Here is a 23,541-nt window from a genome sequence, read left to right as displayed (position 1 = left end):
GAATGCTTTGAGAAAATGAACAGGAAATATGAAGTTGTAAATGTTTTAATTTGAGAGATAAGTCACCATGTGAGTGAGATCCACAAATGCACATAGAGTACAAGGGTACATTTAGTTGACACACACATTCTGGGACAATTATCAGATTCCAACTGGATTTGTTATTCTCATATTTACTAAAACCAAATTGTGTAAAATGTGGTCTTTTTCACATCTGAATCACATGTAGAATATAGTATCCAGATAATTACAAAGCATACATTTTATTCCGTGTTGTGACCAAATGCATCAAATGGAATGCAAGCAAATGATACAAATTAGGATTCTTTTGTCCTGCTGGTGAACACTATGGTTATGTGGCATCTAGCCATCTCATACATGCCTACTGCCACACATGCCATTTCCCCCCATGGGCTGCAGTTGTGGGGGCTATTAAATAATTTTATTCTATTGTCGTCCCCTCTAAGCTCTTCCACCCATAGACATTGGTTGGGGGGTATTGGTACAAAAAGGTCGGGTAGGTGAGCCAAACAGAGTGCTCCAACAACAGTCTCACCTGAAGACTTGGCCAGTGATGCACAACATATAGAATGTAGCTCCTCCCGCAGGGGTAGACTGGCACATTGCTCCCTCTACAGCCACTTTTCCATGAGCCTCGATTGGACTTAGTGCCAAATAGTGGAGTAAAAACCGAAAGGAACAACAAAGCAAACAGGATCATTGAAAAATGGGCCATGGTACGAACATCCATAGATGGGTAGGGTAAGAGAAAAGTGTTTTATTCTTAGGATGGTGAATGCCCACAAGTCTCACATATGGAATATGCGAGCAGGACATGAAGTTGCAAAAAAAGACAGGATGGGAAGTGACAAACTAAACCGGAACTGTCAAAAGAATCATCAACTGTAACCAGCACATCAAATGTAATTGCTTGCATATCTTATTGCAAAATTATACAGTGCGCACCAGGGTACAGGAACATATGTAGAGCACTTTCTGTCAGCACTGCTCCGCTCAGCCACGCTACCAGGAGACACACCGGGGGGGGGGGGGGACACTATGGGACAGGGGATGGGGGTGGTCAGGAACACTATGGGGGAGGGGAGGTGGTCAGGAACACTATGGGGGAGGGGAGGTGGTAAGGAACACTATGGGGGAGGGGAGGGGGGTAAGGAACACTATAGGGGAGGGGTAAGGAACACTATAGGGGAGGGGAGGAGGGGTAAGAAACACTATAGGGGAGGGGAGGAGGGGTAAGGAACACTATAGGGGAGGGGGGAAGGAACACTATAGGGGAGGGGAGGGGGGAAGGAACACGGGAGGGGAGGGGATAAGGAACACTATAGGGGAGGGGAGGGGGAAGGAACACTAGGGGAGGAGGGGTAAGGAACACGGGAGGGGAGGAGGGGTAAGGAACACGGGAGGGGAGGAGGGGTAAGGAACACGGGAGGGGAGGGGGGTAAGGAACACTATAGGGGAGGGGTAAGGAACACTATAGGAGAGGGGAGGAGGGGTAAGGAACACTATAGGGGAGGGGAGGGGGGAAGGAACACTATAGGGGAGGAGGGGTAAGGAACACTATAGGGGAGGGGGTAAGGAACACTATAGGGGAGGAGGGGGAAGGAACACTATAGGGGAGGAGGGGTAAGGAACACTATAGGGGAGGAGGGGTAAGGAACACTATAGGGGAGGAGGGGTAAGGAACACTATAGGGGAGGAGGGGTAAGGAACACTATAGGGGAGGGGGGGTAAGGAAAACTATAGGGGAGGGGGGTAAGGAACACTATAGGGGAGGGGAGGGGGGTAAGGAACACTATAGGGGAGGGGAGGGGGGTAAGGAACACTATAGGGGAGGGGAGGGGGGTAAGGAACACTATAGGGGAGGGGAGGAGGGGTAAGGAACACTATAGGGGAGGGGAGGAGGGGTAAGGAACACTATAGGGGAAGAGTGGTAATGAACACTATAGGGGAGGAGGGGTAAGGAACACTATAGGGGAGGAGGGGTAAGGAACACTATAGGGGAGGAGGGGTAAGGAACACTATAGGGGAGGAGGGGTAAGGAACACTATAGGGGAGGAGGGGTAAGGAACACTATAGGGGAGGAGGGGTAAGGAACACTATAGGGGAGGAGGGGTAAGGAACACTATAGGGGAGGAGGGGTAAGGAACACTATAGGGGAGGAGGGGTAAGGAACACTATAGGGGAGGGGAGGGGGGAAGGAACACTATAGGGGAGGAGGGGGAAGGAACACTATAGGGGAGGAGGGGGAAGGAACACTATAGGGGAGGAGGGGTAAGGAACACTATAGGGGAGGAGGGGTAAGGAACACTATAGGGGAGGAGGGGTAAGGAACACTATAGGGGAGGAGGGGTAAGGAACACTATAGGGGAGGAGGGGTAAGGAACACTATAGGGGAGGGGGGGTAAGGAAAAATATAGGGGAGGGGGGTAAGGAACACTATAGGGGAGGGGAGGGGGGTAAGGAACACTATAGGGGAGGGGAGGGGGGTAAGGAACACTATAGGGGAGGGGAGGAGGGGTAAGGAACACTATAGGGGAGGGGAGGAGGGGTAAGGAACACTATAGGGGAAGAGTGGTAATGAACACTATAGGGGAGGAGGGGTAATGAACACTATAGGGGAGGAGGGGTAAGGAACACTATAGGGGAGGAGGGGTAAGGAACACTATAGGGGAGGAGGGGTAAGGAACACTATAGGGGAGGAGGGGTAAGGAACACTATAGGGGAGGAGGGGTAAGGAACACTATAGGGGAGGAGGGGTAAGGAACACTATAGGGGAGGAGGGGTAAGGAACACTATAGGGGAGGAGGGGTAAGGAACACTATAGGGGAGGAGGGGTAAGGAACACTATAGGGGAGGAGGGGTAAGGAACACTATAGGGGAGGAGGGGTAAGGAACACTATAGGGGAGGAGGGGTAAGGAACACTATAGGGGAGGAGGGGTAAGGAACACTATAGGGGAGGGGGGTAAGGAACACTATAGGGGAGGGGGGTAAGGAACACTATAGGGGAGGAGGGGTAAGGAACACTATAGGGGAGGAGGGGTAAGGAACACTATAGGGGAGGAGGGGTAAGGAACACTATAGGGGAGGAGGGGTAAGGAACACTATAGGGGAGGAGGGGTAAGGAACACTATAGGGGAGGAGGGGTAAGGAACACTATAGGGGAGGAGGGGTAAGGAACACTATAGGGGAGGAGGGGTAAGGAACACTATAGGGGAGGAGGGGTAAGGAACACTATAGGGGAGGAGGGGTAAGGAACACTATAGGGGAGGGGAGGGGGGAAGGAACACTATAGGGGAGGGGAGGGGGGAAGGAACACTATAGGGGAGGAGGGGGAAGGAACACTATAGGGGAGGAGGGGGAAGGAACACTATAGGGGAGGAGGGGTAAGGAACACTATAGGGGAGGAGGGGTAAGGAACACTATAGGGGAGGAGGGGTAAGGAACACTATAGGGGAGGAGGGGTAAGGAACACTATAGGGGAGGAGGGGTAAGGAACACTATAGGGGAGGGGGGGTAAGGAAAAATATAGGGGAGGGGGGTAAGGAACACTATAGGGGAGGGGAGGGGGGTAAGGAACACTATAGGGGAGGGGAGGGGGGTAAGGAACACTATAGGGGAGGGGAGGAGGGGTAAGGAACACTATAGGGGAGGGGAGGAGGGGTAAGGAACACTATAGGGGAAGAGTGGTAATGAACACTATAGGGGAGGAGGGGTAATGAACACTATAGGGGAGGAGGGGTAAGGAACACTATAGGGGAGGAGGGGTAAGGAACACTATAGGGGAGGAGGGGTAAGGAACACTATAGGGGAGGAGGGGTAAGGAACACTATAGGGGAGGAGGGGTAAGGAACACTATAGGGGAGGAGGGGTAAGGAACACTATAGGGGAGGAGGGGTAAGGAACACTATAGGGGAGGAGGGGTAAGGAACACTATAGGGGAGGATGGGTAAGGAACACTATAGGGGAGGAGGGGTAAGGAACACTATAGGGGAGGAGGGGTAAGGAACACTATAGGGGAGGAGGGGTAAGGAACACTATAGGGGAGGAGGGGTAAGGAACACTATAGGGGAGGGGGGTAAGGAACACTATAGGGGAGGGGGGTAAGGAACACTATAGGGGAGGAGGGGTAAGGAACACTATAGGGGAGGAGGGGTAAGGAACACTATAGGGGAGGAGGGGTAAGGAACACTATAGGGGAGGAGGGGTAAGGAACACTATAGGGGAGGAGGGGTAAGGAACACTATAGGGGAGGAGGGGTAAGGAACACTATAGGGGAGGAGGGGTAAGGAACACTATAGGGGAGGAGGGGTAAGGAACACTATAGGGGAGGAGGGGTAAGGAACACTATAGGGGAGGAGGGGTAAGGAACACTATAGGGGAGGGGGGTAAGGAACACTATAGGGGAGGGGAGGGGGGTAAGGAACACTATGGGGGAGGGGAGGGGGGTAAGGAACACTATGGGGGAGGGGAGGGGGGGTAAGGAACACTATGGGGGAGGGGAGGGGGGTTAAGGAACACTATGGGGGAGGGGAGGGGGGGTAAGGAACACTATGGGGGAGGGGAGGGGGGTTAAGGAACACTATGGGGGAGGGGAGGGGGGGTAAGGAACACTATGGGGGAGGGGAGGGGGGGTAAGGAACACTATGGGGGAGGGGGGGTAAGGAACACTATGGGGGAGGGGAGGGGGGGTAAGGAACACTATGGGGGAGGGGAGGGGGGGTAAGGAACACTATGGGGGAGGGGAGGGGGGGTAAGGAACACTATGGGGGAGGGGAGGGGGGGTAAGGAACACTATGGGGGAGGGGAGGGGGGGTAAGGAACACTATGGGGGAGGGGAGGGGGGGTAAGGAACACTATGGGGGAGGGGAAGGGGGGTAAGGAACACTATGGGGGAGGGGAGGGGGGTAAGGAGCACTATGGGGGAGGGGAGGGGGGTTAAGGAACACTATATGGGGGAGGGAGGGGGGGTAATACGAATGTATTGATCCACAGATCCTAGCCTTTAGGTCATCCATAAAACGTGTTGTGGAGGAAGTGCCATGTGATGTTCCTTTATGATGTCTGGTTTGATGTATTCCTGACCCTATAGTATTAAAGGCACCATCTAGTCCCCCTTGCCCCCCTAAATATTATACAATATTTTCTTTATTTCAGTCTGTTGCTGCTGGCTCTGCCCATGATCTGTCTGCTTGGCTGAAATCTTCACAAATGTTGATTAAAGCCAATCACAATGCTTTCCCATAGGATTTAAAAAAAAAAACATGGCGTGCGGTCAGCAGTTTGAAGACTGTTTCCTGCATTCTGCTAAAGACTGAGCAGTGATGTGTCAAGTAGCAAGTATCTTCTCCCATCCTTTGTCTATGAAAGTTCTACCTAGGGCTGTTTCCCACTTCCCCATGAATACAGGTTTCACTGTCGGGGTTTCCTCATGCAACATGGAGTACAAAAATTACATCTCATGAGGCACGGGGTCTGGGTCCATGCATAGTTTTTTGAATGTGGTTGAGTCTCAATTTAATGTGATGCCCTTAGGAAGGGTACTAATATAACGCAGTAATTTTCTATATTTAAGGCTCTGTAGGAAGGTGGGTGTATCTCCCTCTAACAGGTCTGAGATCTTCTTGCAGCCTGCTTGTGTGAGGAGGTGATGTAGTCTGGGTGTCGTTTTGGGTATATCTCTGAATGCGTAGGGTCTAGGCCTCATGGAAAGTCCTCATTGTAAGTCAGAGAAAGTAAGATAGAGGGGCCGGGCAAGAGGCTGCATTTCAGGTAAATTAAGATTTCGGAATTGTTGTGGGAAGGGCTTGTAGCAGATATAGTAGTCGGGGAGAAATTTTTTGACTTGTGTCCTGCCCAGCAAGGAGATATGTGGGTATGACCATGCTGAAGTTCCGACCAAATTTATTCAACAAGGGGGCAAAATTCTCCCTAAACAGGTCTCCACTTTGTTTAGTCAGCCTAGGTATTGTATCTCTGCCCGCTGAAACGTATAACTTGGATGGGGCGGGACGGCAACTGGACACACTAATGTTTAGTATATATGATTTGGAAAAGTCTCAGACCTGGACCGTTCCCGGTGGGCAGGAGGCCAGCTTCCACACCCCACCAGGAGTCCATGGTAAAGTGTTTGTCACAGTATTGATTTATTTGTCATTGTGTATTTGGCACTTGATAATTCAAATGCATGTTAAACACTAGCAACTATTAGTCTATGGTTGTATGCATATATCAGGTTTGCATTTAATAGATGATGGTGTATTTGACTCATGGGAAACACAAATGTAAAATATATATCGTTTCTATGACAACTGATGATTTTGTGTTAATCTCGTGAAATTATTGTACCACTATTTGTTTGTTCTTGTTCTTGTTGTGTTATGGGAATTCTAACAATATCCAGTCTTGCTCACATTTAACCCCTTAAGGACACATGACATGTCTGACACGTCATGATTCCCTTTTATTCCAGAAGTTTGGTCCTTAAGGGGTTAAATGCCCAGCAGTTCTTATTTATCTGTATATGGTTAGATAAAGGCTCTGGTAAAATGAAACATTGCCTTTTAGTGTTGTGGAATAAATTACTTGTTATTCCCATTAAATTAAATTATATAGTCATTTCTGCATGCAGTGACTATTTGGAGGTGATATTCTTCATCCCTCGACACTGAGTTTGGAAATAGTGAGTGCCAGTCACTTCAACTGTTCTTTCCTCTGGTGTTGCCCATGCTACTACCCATCCTAAAAAAGCCATGTCTTGACCCAGCTTCCCCTTCCAACTCTCTCATGTCCCTGCTACCTTTTTCCTCAAAACTTCTGCAAAGACTTGTCTTTACGCGTCTTACTTGCTCCCTCAATTCCCGCTCTCTCCTCGACCCTCTTCAGTCTGCATTTTGCCCCCTCCACTCCAGAGACTGCTCTAATTAAAGTTACAAATGATCTAAAATTTTATTTTACCATGTAGACCCAAAATAGTATAATGTGGTGTACCCAATCTGAGAAATAGTTTAACTAATAACTACACTAATATGAGAGGACACACAAAACCCTTTTAATGAATCTAAAGGTTTTTATGGTTGTGGTAGTTGCGGTGCCTGCAAGAACACAACAAGTAAAAAGAGGGTACCGTATATACTCGAGTATAAGCCGACCCGAATATAAGCCGAGGCCCCTAATTTTATCCCAAAAAACTGGGAAAACTTATTGACTCGAGTATAAGACTAGGGTGGGAAATGCAGCAGCTACTGGTAAGTTTCTAAATAAAATTAGATCCTAAAAAAAATATATTAATTGAATATTTATTTACAGTGTGTGTATAATGAATGCAGTGTGTGCGTATGTGTGTGTGTATGAGTGCAGCGTGTGTGTATGAGTGCAGCGTGTGTGTATGAGTGCAGCGTGTGTGTATGAGTGCAGCGTGTGTGTATGAGTGCAGCGTGTGTGTATGAGTGCAGCGTGTGTGTGTATGAGTGCAGCGTGTGTGTGTATGAGTGCAGCGTGTGTGTGTATGAGTGCAGCGTGTGTGTGTATGAGTGCAGCGTGTGTGTGTATGAGTGCAGCGTGTGTGTGTATGAGTGCAGCGTGTGTGTGCATGAATGCAGCGTGTGTGTGCATGAATGCAGCGTGTGTGTGTATGAATGCAGTGTGTGCAGGGCCGGTGCAAGGATATTTGCCGCCGTAGGCAAAAAAATTTTTGCCGCCCCCTCCCCCCCCCATATGTCTTGACTTCCCCCCCCTCCTCCCTCAGTGGTCCTTACCTCCCCACCCCCGTGTTCCTTCACCCCCCCCCCAGTGGTCCTGACTCACCCCTCCCCTAGTGGTCCTTACCCTCCCCTCCCCTAGTGGTCCTTACTTCCCCCTCCCCTCCCATAGTGGTCCTTACTTCCCCCTCCCCTCCCATAGTGGTCCTTATCCCACCCCCTCCCTCTCATAGTGGTCCTTATCCCACCCCCTCCCTCTCATAGTGGTCCTTATCCCCCTTCTCCCTCCCATAGTGGTCCATATACCCCCCCCCTCCCTCCCATAGTGGTCCTTATACCCCCCCTCCCTCCCATAGTGGTCCTTATCCCACCCCCTCCCATAGTGGTCCTTATACCCCCCTCCCTCCCATAGTGGTCCTTATACCCCCCTCCCTCCAATAGTGGTCCTTATCCCCCCCCTCCCTCCCATAGTGGTCCTTATCCCCCCCCTCCCTCCCATAGTGGTCCTTATACCCCCCTCCCTCCCATAGTGGTCCTTATACCCCCCTCCCTCCCATAGTGGTCCTTATCCCCCCCCTCCCTCCCATAGTGGTCCTTATACCCCCCTCCCTCCCATAGTGGTCCTTATACCCCCCTCCCTCCCATAGTGGTCCTTAACCCACCCCATCCCTCCCATAGTGGTCCTTATACCCCCCCCCATAGTGGTCCTTATACCCCCCTCCCTCCCATAGTGGTCCTTATACCCCCTCCCTCCAATAGTGGTCCTTATCCCCCCCTCCCTCCAATAGTGGTCCTTATCCCCCCCCTCCCTCCCATAGTGGTCCTTATCCCCCCCCTCCCTCCCATAGTGGTCCTTATACCCCCCTCCCTCCCATAGTGGTCCTTATACCCCCCTCCCTCCCATAGTGGTCCTTATCCCCCCCCTCCCTCCCATAGTGGTCCTTATACCCCCCTCCCTCCCATAGTGGTCCTTATACCCCCCTCCCTCCCATAGTGGTCCTTAACCCACCCCATCCCTCCCATAGTGGTCCTTATACCCCCCCCCCCATAGTGGTCCTTATACCCCCCTCCCTCCCATAGTGGTCCTTATACCCCCTCCCTCCAATAGTGGTCCTTATCCCCCCCTCCCATAGTGGTCCTTATCCCCCCCCCTCCCTCCCATAGTGGTCCTTATACCCCCCTCCCTCCCATAGTGGTCCTTAACCCACCCCATCCCTCCCATAGTGGTCCTTATACCCCCCCCCCCCCTCCCATAGTGGTCCTTATACCCCTTTTTTTTGTTATTATTATTATTTTTTTATTATTATTTCTTATTTTATTTATATTTTTTTTTTTCGTCCCCCCTCCCTGCTTGATATATGGCAGGGAGGGGGGCTCTCCTTCCCTGGTGGTCCAGTGGCAGTTCAGTGGGGGGGAGAGGGGGGCTGGCAGAGCTGTAACTTACCTGTCCTGCAGCTCCTGTCGGCTCTCTCCTCCTCTGCGCCGTCCGTTCTGCTCTTCTGTCAGCTTACACTGTAAATCTCGCGAGAGCCGCGGCTCTCGCGAGATTTACACTGGGAGCTGACCGAGGTGCTGACCGGACGGCGCAGAGGAGGAGAGAGCTGACAGGAGCTGCAGGAAAGGTAAGTTACAGCTCTGCCAGCCCCCCTCTCCCCCAGTCTGTATTATGGCAATGCAAATTGCCATAATACAGACCTTGACTCGAGTATAAGCCGAGTTGGGGTTTTTCAGCCCAAAAAATGGGCTGAAAAACTCTGCTTATACTCGAGTATATACGGTAATTAAAGAGTTTACACACCCACAAAATGTAAGAGAAACTTTTAAAATTAACAACATTATTACCTGTCATTCTAAAAAGGTAATATATGATAATTTGTCCATGTGGATTAGCATACATGGACGTACCATTCACTCACTCCAAGTAAGAATACAGAGCTTAAAGGGACACTATATTCACCTGAATAACTTTAGCTTAATGAAGCAGTTTTGGTGTATAGAACATGACCCTGCAGCCTCACTGCTCAATCCTCTGCCATTTAGGAGTTAAATCCCTTTGTTTATGAACCCTAGTCACACCTCCCTGCATGTGACTTGCACAGCCTTCCATAAACACTTCCTGTAAAGAGAGGCTTTCTTTATTGCAAGTTCTGTTTAATTAATATTGTCTTATCCCCTGCTATGTTAATAGATTGCTAGACCCTGCAAGAGCCTCCTGTATGTGATTAAAAGTCAATTTAGAGATTGAGATACAATTATTTAAGGTAAATTACATCTGTTTGAAAGTGAAACCAGTTTTTTTTTTTTCATGCAGGCTCTGTCAATCATAGCCAGGGGAGGTGTGGCTAGGGCTGCATAAACAGAAACAAAGTGATTTAACTCCTAAATGACAGTGAATTGAGCAGTGAAATTGCAGGGGAATGATCTATACACTAAAACTGCTTTATTTTGCTCAAGTAATTTAGGTGACTATAGTGTTCCTTTAATACACTTAAATTTAATCTGTGTGCAACTCTGTGAATGCCAGTTACATGCGTGAGATTTTGCTGTACTTTCTCTACCAGTCCATTTTCAGTTCCAATCATGCTGGCAGCACCATATGTACCAATTCCAATCGGCTTGCTTGAAGAAAGCCAGTCTGAGGCCATGTGTCTTCAGATCTTTAGTGATGCATCCATCTGCAGTAGCCATTTCAAGAGGTAGGACTGAGAGAAATGCTTCTTTAATCCTGTTGTTCTTGACTTATCCGACATACAATATTAACTCTTCAACGGTGTTCTTTCCTTATTACATTTGCAATATGTGAGATGAATTCCTTGCATCTCTTGTCATTTGCATACTCTTCTCTCCCAGCAATCCCTAGTTTCCCAGTCAGCTCTAACAAACCTTTAAAATCTGTATATAACCTGTTGTTTTTTTTGCAATATAATAAGCCACATTAAATAGGACCTATTAGATATCACTGTTCTACACTCTTTCAGAAGTCGCTCTTCTACCACTCCTTTACGCAAGTTGCTAGACTATCGCGCACTCTCAATGGTACAATCCCGTATGCGTGAAGCATGTTATGTAACGCAGCTGCGTCTTAAAACCCTGACAGTTGGTCTTCACAGAGAGCATCCGCTGGCCAAAAATAGGAGACCGGCATGCATCGGTGGGTGCGGACACCTTTGAGAATAGGCTGACAAATACCCAGTTCGCCATGGAGACCAGGAATTTTGTCCTGGTGCCTGGGATTTGTCGAGCCCTGTCTTATCTCATATGTACTTAAAAAGTCCATCCAAAGCTTTCTTAATATAAGAACAACGCCACCATATATGAAGATAGGTGCCTTTTTTTATCCTACTGCAACAACAACAAGGAGATGCACTCTGATACATCCTTGCTAATCTAGTTGGAACCAAATGCCACCGATTTATAATTTTAAAGTGTTTTTCAACTAAGTTCAAACCTGCTTACGAGTGGTATTACAAGCTTTACACCATTCTTGTTGGTGTAATACAGAATTAAGATCTTTTTCCCCACTTAATCTTATGGGGGGAGCTCTCCAAATAGTTTATAGTTCTAATTAAATCAATGGTTTTGCTAATATCTCTGGAACTATTTTGTTGGAGAAAATATTCTTCAATACCTTTGAGATATTTGTTAGCTTGGGTTAAATGATTTTGTAAAAAATACTTAACTCTAAGGTATGAGGAGATTTCAGTATTTAGTCATTGTAATCGTTGGACCAAAGATTCAAAAGGCAACAATTTGCTCTGGTGTAACAGTTGGTCCAAATTATAAATATCCTGGTCGGTTCATCTAGATAGCAATAAATCAGTTATGTTGGATTCCATTGTTGATATATTTAAGAAGTCTAATATGGCATATTGTATCCCTAATTTCATTTTAATCACTTTCCAAATGGAAAGGACATAATCCAGTATTTTATTTTCTTCAAAAAGCACGTCCAACATTCTATATTTTTTTTTATTCCAAATATGGCAATTAAAACCTCAAACCCCGACCTCTGTTTCAATTTTATACCAACCCTTGTCTGTGGCTATTTGTAATTGGGTTCTATAAAAATGTGACATATTGGCTAAATAATGAAATATAATATTTGGGAAATTTAGACCTCCATTTTTATCTCGGGTTTCAGAGATAACGCCACCCTATTCAACCTTTGTTTTTTTTTTTATTCCCCTCTCTACAAATGAAAGAATCAGTGCTGTTTTGTAAGAGGGTTAACCAACGGTCTGGGACTTTCAGGGGCACTATGTGGAAACAAGTTTTATTTTGGTATTATATAAGAATTATATACATGAATTCAACATGTCAATTCTGCCCCACCAAGATATCTCAAGATGTCTCCAGTCTTTGGAATAGTTTGTTTATTTCAAAATATTCATAAAGTATATCTTTTTGGTGATCCAAATAATGAAAAAACATTTCTGGCCCAGACAAAGCCATATTTTCTACTAATCTTGTTTCGTGTGTCAACGTCTAGACCAGTGCTTACCAAACCGACGGGCACACAGGGGCGCCGCAAAATATTTCCCCGGTGCTATGATCGTATGATCAAAGCACTGTGAACTGTGCCTCCCTTTTCCCTGCAGGACCGAAGGGGAGATCAGAGATCTACCTCTCTGGCCCACTAGCAGTGTAATGCTGCAGCTGGCAGGGGAGGGAGAGTGGACCCGGGTGAGCTCTAACTTGTAGCTCCGCTGGGTTCTCCTCTCGCGAGCTTGGTGCGTTGCTGCGGTTACCACTCCTGAGGCTGCTAGAGTTCACTCTCACCACTGGGACCGCCAAGGCTTCTCCACCGGACCACCAGGGATTGCAGGAAATGTCCCCACTCCCAGGCAAATGTAGACAGGGAGGGGGAACATCAAAATTTTGTTTTGTTTTTTTAAATAAAAATAGAAATAAATTTATATGTATGTGTGTATATATATATATATATATATATATATATATATATATTCATCTAATCTCCTCCTACCCTTCCCTAACACACTCACTGGCCCCTTACGCACACACTGTACCCCTAACACACTCACTGGCCCCATATACACACACTGCCCCCCATAAACACACTCCCCCCCCTCAATACATGTGCACTGCCTCCCCCACACACTGCCCCCCACGCACACAGTGTACCCCTCACACACACACACCAAACCCTTCAAACACACACAATGCACCCTACACAGACAAACTACATCTTTCACAAACACAACACACCCCATGCACACACTGCCCCACCCACACAAACACTTAACCCCACACACATTGCACTCCTCACACACACACCTCTGCCCCTATCCCTTTCTAAAGCCCCTATCTTGGCAGATCCCAGGTAAGTTGTCAAAATGTTTTAAACAGTTTGACTACTTTCCCTGGGAGGGCACCACAGCATGCTGTAGTGGTTATTGTGTCTGGATTGTTTCTTTAAATCTACAAGTGCCCCTCCCGAAATTAGGTTCCGGATCCGCCCCTGCCAGGGAAACATTTGACTTGGGGTGCCTTGGAAAAATATTGTACTAAAAAGTTTGGGAACCACTGGTCTAGACCAAAGCCTATTAGAGTAGTCTTGTCGTTATTCTATTAATAGTTAGCTACAAGACTGTACTAATTAAATTCTCTCATCACGATGTCGGAGGAGTTTTGGATCACTTTTAAGTAAGATATCCTCTATAGATTTTTAGTTCAGTCTCTTAACTTAAACCACATATGTTATTATTAATCCTGATCTCTCCCCGTCCCTCTTGACTAGTGTCTCTGACTGCCTCTCTGCTGTTTCTAACTGGATGGCTGCCCATCTTCCTTAAACTAAACTTGACCAAAACTGAAATTCTGGTCTTTCCTCCCTCAAGTGTTGTTACTCCTGTGTCTGTCTCCCTCCAAGTCAACGGTGCTACCATCCGCTCCACCACGCAGGCTCGCTGCCTAGGTGTTCTCTTTGACTCCGACCTCTCCTTAAAGCCTCATGTTCAATCTATCGCCAAATCCGGTAATTTCCATCTCAAAAACATTGCGCGCATCCGCCCCTACTTAAAGGAACACTATAGTCACCTAAATTACTTTAGCTACATAAAGCAGTTTTAGTGTATAGATCATTCCCCTGCAATTTCGCTGCTCAATTCACTGTCATTTAGGAGTTAAATCACTTTTTCTGTTTATGCAGCAGTAGCCACACCTCCCCTGGCTATGATTGACAGAGCCTGCATGAAAAAAAAAACTGGTTTCACTTTCAAACAGATGTAAATTACCTTAAATAATTGTATCTCAATCTCTAAATTGAACTTTAATCACATACAGGAGGCTCTTGCAGGGCCTAGCAAGCTATTAACATAGCAGGGGATAAGAAAATCTTAATTAAAAAGAACTTGCAATAAAGAAAGCCTAAATAGGGCTCTCTTTACAGGAAGTGTTTATGGAAGGCTGTGCAAGTCACATGCAGGGAGGTGTGACTAGGGTTCATGAACAAAGGGATTTAACTCCTTAATGGCAGAGGATTGAGCAGTGAGGCTGCAGGGGCATGTTCTATACACCAAAACTGCTTCATTAAGCTAAAGTTGTTCAGGTGACTATAGTGTCCCTTTAACGCCAGATGCGACTAAGGTGTTGGTCCATTCCACTGTCCTTTCTCGCCTTGACTACTGTAATCCGCTTCTCAGTGGCCTTACGTGCTCCCAACTTGCACCGTTACAGTCCATAATGAATGCGGTGGCGAGGCTAATCTTCCTGTCCGCTCGCACCTCCCATGCCTCACCCTTCTGTCAGTCCCTACATTGGCTTCCTATAAAATATAGAGCTCAATTTAAAATTCTGGTTCTTGCTTTCAAATCTTTACATAATGCTGCTCCCACCTATCTATCCTCCCTTATACACAAGTATGTCCCGTCTAGGCCCTTACGATCTTCTGAAGACTTACGTCTATCTTCTGTCCGTACTCCTACCTCTGATGCTCGCCTTCAAGATTTCTCGAAGGCTGCACCGTTCCTGTGGAACTCTCTTCCCTCCTCCGTTAGATGCTCACCCAGTCTCCACTCCTTCAAAAAATCGTTAAAAACCCACTTCTTCATAAAAGCGTATCAATGAAACTGTTAATAGCTCCCAACTCTTCTGCAACTGTCACTAGTCTAATACTATCCTTACCTTTTTGTGTCATTTCACCCCACTCCCTCTAGCATGTAAGCTTATTGAGCAGGGCCCTCAACCCCTCTGTTCTTGTGTGTCCAACTTGTCTGGTTACAACTACATGTCTGTTCGTCCACCCATTGTAAAGCGCTGCGGAATTTGACGGCGCTCTATAAATATCATAATAATAATAATGACTATTTCTAATGTCCAAAGCCAAAGTTTTAGTCACAGTAGAAAACGCAATACTTTCAGAGCTCCTAAAATTATGGGAAATTGTCTTTCAAGTAATGAGACAATATTATACACTACTTTAAATACTAGTTATCCTATTGTCTTAATTTGATTATATTAATATATGGTTGATTCCATAGCTAATATGATATAATATACCATGTTGGTATGTTTTCATTTTAAGTGTTCCATGGGTAAAAGCTGATTTAAGGAACTTTTTTTTTTTTTCTGCTTCTTCTTACATGGTTTGGTTGTTTCCTATGGTTTTAATTTTCCCAGCGATCACCCAAACCTCGCTACCTGCGCAAAAAAAGTAGCAGGTACTAGTTGTGAGCATGTCATTTCGTTCAACTTTTTGTCTATAAATGAAAACGGTCTACAAAAGATAGACAAGTAAGGTTTTGTTTTATGTTTGTGTTGTAGGACTGCAATATTTGAATTCAAGTTTAGGGGGTGTGATGGTATTAAATGGCACTTAGGTGTTTTTCATGGAATATCCAGGGGCTTAAAGTACCCCAAAAACATACTTTGTGTAAATGTTTAAAAGAAAATAAGCTGGATATAGCTTTTATCCAGGAAACCCATTGGATCTCCTCTCCTACTAAAACATGGCACTAGGAAAATGTAGTGAATTGAACGCACCGATAACCATTTTGGAAATATTCAATTGAATAAAAAAAAAAAAAATCTTAAAACTAACAAAGCCCTTAACTTCTATTCCAGAGGTCCTTAAAGTAATTGAAATATTTGGAAAGATTTAGAATTATACAATTAACTTAAAGAAATAACAAATGTTGTTGTTAAACCTACCTGTTGCCGAACGATCTATACTCAAATCTAAATTTCAACTTAATTGGAACCTGGAGTATATTGAATATTTAGGAATTAAATTATCTTTTAATATTCAGGATATAATACCCAAGAATTATGGGGATAGCTATACTTTAATTGATAAGAAACTGATTAAGTGGAGCAAAATTTAGATCTCTTGGCTGGGGCGTCTGAATATAGTAAACGCCTACTATATTCCAAAATTTTTATTTAGATCTCTATCTTTTAGACTAGGCAATTATAGGATTCTACAATTTCAAAGATTATTTTCAAACTTTATTTGGGCAAATAAACACTGTGAAAACCCTGCTTGCCAGCCTCCTGCCTACAGGCTATTTACCCTGTTAGAAAATAATGTAAAAGTCTCTGTTCGTGCAATTGGGATTATATGGTTCATTACCGAACAACCGCACGAACCAGAGACCACCCTGGAGCTTGTTAACATCTATTAACAACTTGGAACGTTTCTCACCGCAGTGTTCTAATTGTTCGTCTGGGTAGCCGCAATTCCTATAGACAACCACGAGGTGGCGGCCATTTTGTTCACATGAACGCAGGCAGTGGTGTTTGGGCATTAATATCATGGAACTGAAATCTGATGTAGAAACCCGAACACCGCTGGACTTCCATTATCGCCTGCGTTCGATTCTATTCAAAAAGGCACTGTTCGGTGAGATCATTCATCTGGATAAAGGAAACAAGCTCCAGTTTTTTTTCAAACTACCGAACAGTCAACCAACCGCAAGCCCTGATTCTCTGTACCAGTTTTGGGCATGGGACCATGCCTGCGGTCGGTCAAATAAATGACTTCCATAGAATTTCTGAACCCCTCAACTGATCTGGGTGATTTTTGGATATGTTGGTCACCCAGACCAGGACTATCAGGTGATGTAACATTTGTGAGGATATCATGTTTTTAAGGGAACTTTTGGGACTTTTTAGAATTTTTTTTTTTTCTGCCTGGAGATAATTGGGTTAATGCAGTATCTGATCCAATTATCTCCCAGGGAGAAGTGCTGCAGTTTGTCCCCTGTTCCAGCTAGGAAGCGGTCTTGGGCGGAAGTACCCAGCCAAGGAACCTTGTTCCAAATCAATTGATTATGGATATGCTACAAGTTTTAAAACTGTTGAAAATGAAACTTAACCTTTCAGATTCCATTCTAATAAAAGTCCCATTCGAATCTCTCCAATATGTCATGATCGATATGGACCTGTACAATTGGAGATTACCAGGGATAAACAAAATTGCAGACCTATTTGATAAAAAAAATTATGCATCAGCTTCCTGGGTTTACAAGATAAATACAATGTACCATACAGCAAAACTTTTCGCTACCTAAGGATTAGGCATTTTCTAAACTCAAAACATGTTATATTTGAACACCCTACTTTTTAGTCATTTGGAACAAATGAACAAAGTCCAAACTTATACAAGATGATGACGATGCGGCAAAAAAAAATCTTAACATAAACCATACCCCATACGAATGGTACCGTACCATTATTCAATTTAAAAAACACATCCATTGTATATCTTTGCTAGAACTGCATATAAACTGCATGTTACTTTACTGACAAGATTGAACATCTAAGGAAAGAATTATCCCCACCTTGCCATTCTCTTTCTCAACCACACGTAGATTATGCCTTTCCTACCCTTCAGACTTTCTCCCTGGCTACTGAACCAGAGGTGGATGTGTTTCTCCTTTCCTCCCTCCCCACCACTTGTCTGCTCGATCCTGTCCCATCTCACCTTATCAGATCTCTCTCCACTTGTCTTGTGCCTTTCTTAACACACATCTTTAACTGCTCTCTCTCTTCTGGCGTTGTCCCTGCTGACCTTAAACATGCCACTGTAGTACCTATCCTTGACCCATCCTTCCCCTCTAACTATTGTTCCATATCCCTGCTCCCTTTTTCCTCAAAGCTGCTGGAAAGACTTGTCTTTACCCGTGTGTCTCATTTCCTCAATTCCAACGCTCTCCTTGACCCCCTTCAATCTGTCTATCACCCTCTCCACTCTACTAAGACTGCTCTTATCAAAGTTACTAACGACCTTATCGCAGCTAAATCCAACGGTCACTACTCTACTAATGCTTATTGACCTCTCTGCTGCCTTTGACAACGTTGATCATGCTCTCCTTCAAACTCTTCAATCACTCGGTCCCTGTGACTCTTTCCTATCATGGCTTTCCTCTAATCTCTCCCATCGCTCATTCAGGGTCTTGTTTTTGAATAATATCTCCTCCCCTCATCCTGTATCGGTTGGAGTCCCCCAAGTGTCAGGATTACAGTATGATCCAGCACGTAGAATTGTGTAACACAGAGGACTGATAGGTAACGTATACCGGGCCTTAGAATGGCCGGACTAACATACCAAAGAATAGTCAGGAATAGCCGAGGTCAAGGGATACAGAAAGAGACACCTCAATAAGGAAAAGCCAGAAAACAGGGAAGTCAAAAACAATGCCAAAGTCAAATAACCGGAAATACCAGAATAAATAACGCGCTCTCGGATAACCACAGGGGAAACCACGACAGGCACTGAGCAGGATGAGAACTAGGCCTAAATACCCCTCCTCTAGATCTGATAGGCTGTAACCGGCCTTTGACCCCAAAGTCAGTTACCAGGTTTCCATTTGCCTAATTGCTGCTCAGCATTAACCCTTGTGTGGATTAGGTTGCTTCTCGGCACAACTTTTCCTGTGTGGACAGTAAATGTCATTAACCACATTTTTATAAGCAGATGAATACGTGACATTACCCCCCACCTGAAGAACTCCCGGCGGGCAGGACCAGGCTTGAGAGGAAATTTGGCATGAAAATAGCGAATATTGCGGCCAGCATGTATATCAGATGGCGGAACCCAAGAACGATCGGCTGGTCCATAACCTTTCCAATCCACCAAGTACTGTAAAGTGCCCCGAGAAAACCTGGAATCAATTATGGAGGAGACCTCTTACTCTTCCTGTCCAGAAACAACTAAGAGAGGAGGAGGGACACTTGAGACAGTATATTTATTGCACACAAGAGGTTTGAGTAAGGACACATGAAAGGTATTAGGAATTTTCAAGGAGGCCGGAAGGGCCAGAGAGTACGCAACAGGATTGATCCTACAAAAGACACGAAAAGGTCCAAGGAACCTAGGAGCAAATTTCATGCTAGGGACTTTGAGCCTGATGTTACGAGAAGATAACCAAACTGAGCCATCTGCGAAAATTATAAATCCATTTTTTGAATCATCTTCATTTCCAATAAACAATGGCACAAGGCATTGCCATTGATTACCCACTTGGTAAACAGGGTTGGCACCTCGACGTGTATCAGCAACATGCTTGAAACGGTCAGCAGCAGTACCCAGAGCAGATTGAACTTTAACCCAGGTATCACAGATGGAAGCCAGACAGTCAGCCAAAGCAGGAATAGCCGTATGAGAAAAAACAGCCGGTAGGACAGTAGGATTCCAGCCATTATTAACAAAAAATGGACTATACCCAGAGGAGTCATGGTCAGAATTGTTTCTAGCAAACTCGGCCCATGGTAGTATTTCGGACCAATTGTCTTGAGTGTTATTAATGAAACAACGCAAATATAATTCCAAGGACTGGTTAGCCCTCTCAGCTGTACCATTGGTCTGGGGGTGGTAAGAGGACGAAAAAGACAATTCAATCCCTAATTGTTTATTGAAGGCCCTCCAAAACCGAGACACAAACTGAGAACCTCTGTCAGATACTATATTGTCAAGGAATGCCATGCAGTCGGAAAATTTCTCGTATAAAGATTAGTACCAGGTCTTGAGATGACGGCAATTTCTTGAGCGGAATAAAATGAGCCATTTTAGAAAAACCGTCCAAAACCATGAGAATGGTGGTATAACCGTTAGAACCAGGTAGTTCAACAATGAAGTCCATGGACAAGTGAGACCATGGGACCTCAGGAATAGGAAGAGTTTGTAACAAGCCACAATGGAGTTTATGAGGCACTTTGGAAACCACACAAACAGAACAAGCCTGCACATATTCCTTAACATCCCTCCTGGGGGAATCCCACCAAAATGACCTCATGATAGCAGAAGTGGATTTATTAATACCTGGGTGACCAGCAGACACATTGTCGTGAAACACCTTCATGATATTAACCCTCTCCCACAATGGAACGAACAGTTTGTCCTGAGGTTTACCAGGACAAGCAGTGGAGAGAACAGTGGATGCAATGATACATTCCGGTGGAATGATATGGGACGTTTCTTGCTCTAGTATAGCCTCAGTATCAAACTGCCTGGACAAGGCGTCTGCCTTGACATTTTTAGAACCAGGTCTGTAAGTGATAAGAAAATTAAAGCAAGAAAGAAATAGAGACCACCTAGCTTGTCTAGAAGATAATCACTTAGCATCTCCTATGTAAGCCAGATTTTTGTGATCAGTAATGATCAAAAGGGGGTCCTTGGAACCCTCTAAAAGATGTTGCCACTCCTTGAGAGCTAGTATAATGGCCAACAATTCTCTATTGCAAATATCGTAATTGCGCTCAGCAGGAGACAACTTTCTAGAAAAGTAACCACAAGGATGTAACAGAGTTTCCTGGCTCTCCCTCTGGGAGAGAACTGCCCCTACCCCTGTATCTGAAGCATCAACCTCCAGTATGAAAGGCTTACTGGTGTCAGGATGAATCAATATGTGGGCGGAGGCAAACCGCTGTTTGAGAGTTTCAAAGGCTTCAATAGCTTCCTTAGACCATAACGTACTACTAGCCCCCTTGCATGTCATATTGGTGAGGGGGGCTATTACTGAAGAAAATCCCTTTATAAATCTTCTGTAATAATTGGCGAAACTAATGAACCTTTGAATGGTTTTCAAACCAGTTGGTAAAGGCCACTGTAGAACAGACTCTAGTTCTTTAGGATCCATCTGAAACCCCGAGGCAGAAATATTATATCCTAAAAACTGTACTTCAGACTGGTCAAAGATACATTTTTCCAATTTACAATAAAGTTGTTTTTTTAACAAGGTTTGCAGTACATTTTTAACATGATCGTGGTGAGACTGGAGGTCAGGAGAATAAATAAGGATATCATCCAGGTAGACCAAGACAAACGAGTAAATATAATCCTTGAGTACATCGTTAATGAAATCTTGGAAAACCGCTGGAGCATTGCACAACCCGAATGGCATCACTAACTATTCATAGTGTCCATTTCTGGTATTAAATACAGTCTTCCACTCGTCGTTTTCCTTGATTCTCACTAAATTGTAAGCACTTCTAAGATCAAGCTTAGTAAACACTTTAGCACCCTGGCGTCTGTCAAATAATTCAGCAATAAGAGGAATGGGGTAGGCATTTTTAATGGTGATTTTGTTCAATGCCCTGTAATCGATACATGGGCGCAACTCACCATCCTTTTTAGATACAAAAAAGAATCCTGCACCAGCAGGCGAGGATGATTTTTGTTTATGGCCTTTATTCATTAAATCCTTAACCCCTTGAGGACGCTAGACTGTTCAGGACCGTCATCGTCATTTTTCCCTTGCCGACCGACGACGGTCCTGAACCGTCCTAAATTTAAAATGTACTTACCCGATCACCGTCGTTCCCCCGGCGCCGATCGACGGTGCTCCCGTTGTGGGGAGACTGCCTGCAGCCCAGACAGTCTCCCCATGGCGGATTAGGACCCCTGTGGCCATGTGTCTGCCTGCAGGGGGACTGTCTGTGCTGACAGGCAGTCTCCCTGCCAGTGTAAAATAAAAAAAAAAAGTTAAAGTTAAAGTGAATAAAAAAAATTATTATTATATATGTGTATATATATATATATATATATATATATATATATATATATATATATATATATATATATGATATATAGACATATATAATATATGTCTATATATCATATATATATAATGTCATGCTAAGTGTATTTTTATATTAATATAAAAATACACTTATAATTAAATTACACACGTGTGTATATATATAATATATATAATAACTATATATATTGTATATATATTATTATAAAATACAAATAATAAGTAATTTAAATTAAATTAAACATGTAAAAATAATAATAAAAATAAAAAAAATTATATATCTATACAAAATGTTATTCTAACTGTATTTTGATATTAATATATATATATATTTATATCAAAATACACTTAGAATGAAATTGTATATATCTATGTATATATAAATAAATAAAAATATGAACTATTCATATGTCCATATACAAAATTACATAAATAATTATCTAAATATACACGTAGACTTCAAATATATAAATATGTATATATATTTAAATTCTACATGCGTATTTATGTAATATTTTTACATAATTAAGTTATTTTATTGATTGCAATTTAAGGGACCTGCCTGCCAACCCAGGCCGAAAGTGCAGAGAATTTAATTTGCTAGCACTGTATTTTACCCTGTAACGTTCTACGACACCCTAAAACCTGTACATGGGGGGGTACTGTTTTACTCGGGAGACTTTGCTGAACACAAATATTAGTGATTCAAAACAGTAAAACATATCACAGCGATGATATTGTCAGTGAAAGGGACTTTTTTTTGCATTTTTCACACACAAACAGCACGTTTACTGATGATATAATTGTTGTGATACATTTTCCAGTTTTGAAACACTAATATTTGTGTTCAGCAAAGTCTCCCGAGTATAACAGTACCCCCCATGTACAGGTTTTATAGCGTTTTTGAAAGTTACAGGGTCAAATATATGGGTCAAATATTTTTACATTGAAAATGGCCAGGTTGGTTACGTTGCCTTTGAGAGCGTATGGTAGCCCAGGAATGAGAATTACCCCCATGATGGCATACCATTTGCGAAAGAAGACAACCCAAGGTATTGCAAATGGGGTATGTCCAGTCCTTTTTAGTAGCCACTTAGTCACAAACACTGGCCAAAATTAGCGTTCAATTTAGTTTTTTACTTTTTTCACACACAAACAAATATGAACGCTAACTTTGGCCAGTGTTTGCGACTTAGTGGCTACTAAAAAAGTCTGGACATACCCCATATTGAATACCCTGGGTTGTCTACTTTAAAAATAATATGTACATGTGGGGTGTTATTCAGCTATTTATGACAGATAATAGTGTTACAATGTCACTATTGATACATTTTAAAAATGTATGTTTTGAAACCGCAATATCCTACTTGTACTTATAGCCCTATAACATGCAAAAAAAATAGCAAAAAGCATGTAAACACTGGGTATTTTTAAACTCAGGACAACATTTTGAATCTATTTAGCAGTTTTTTTAATTCGCTTTTGTAGATGAGTAAAAGATTTTTCACATAAAAGTCAAACTTATTTTTTTCAATTTTTCATCATATTTTTTCATTTTTTAGAAATTAAATTACATGAGATTATATAAATAATGGTATGTAAAGAAAGCCCCTTTTGTCCTGAAAAAAACAATATATAATTTGTATGGGAACAGTAAATGAGAGCGGAAAATTACAGCTAAACACAAACACCACAAAAGTGTAAAAAGATGCCTGGTCGCAAATGTACAACATCGCAAAAACAGTCCGGTCCTTAAGGGGTTAATATATTCCTCCATTACACTACTCTCCTGAGGCGATAGAGCATAGACTGCTTCCTTAGGTGG

At 44.0% G+C, this 23,541-nt stretch overlaps 1 protein-coding gene across 1 annotated transcript in view; it reads left to right on the top strand.

The window, feature by feature from the left end:
* Nucleotides 1-23,541, top strand: part of UCHL5 (ubiquitin C-terminal hydrolase L5) — a 287,690-nt gene that overhangs the window by 168,916 nt on the left and 95,233 nt on the right. The window lies entirely within an intron of this gene.

The sequence above is a fragment of the Pelobates fuscus genome, chromosome 7, assembly GCF_036172605.1.
Source record: "Pelobates fuscus isolate aPelFus1 chromosome 7, aPelFus1.pri, whole genome shotgun sequence".
NCBI lineage: Eukaryota > Metazoa > Chordata > Amphibia > Anura > Pelobatidae > Pelobates > Pelobates fuscus.
The sequence above is the reverse complement of the archived record's forward strand: the minus strand, read 5'-3'. Positions and strand labels throughout refer to the sequence as shown.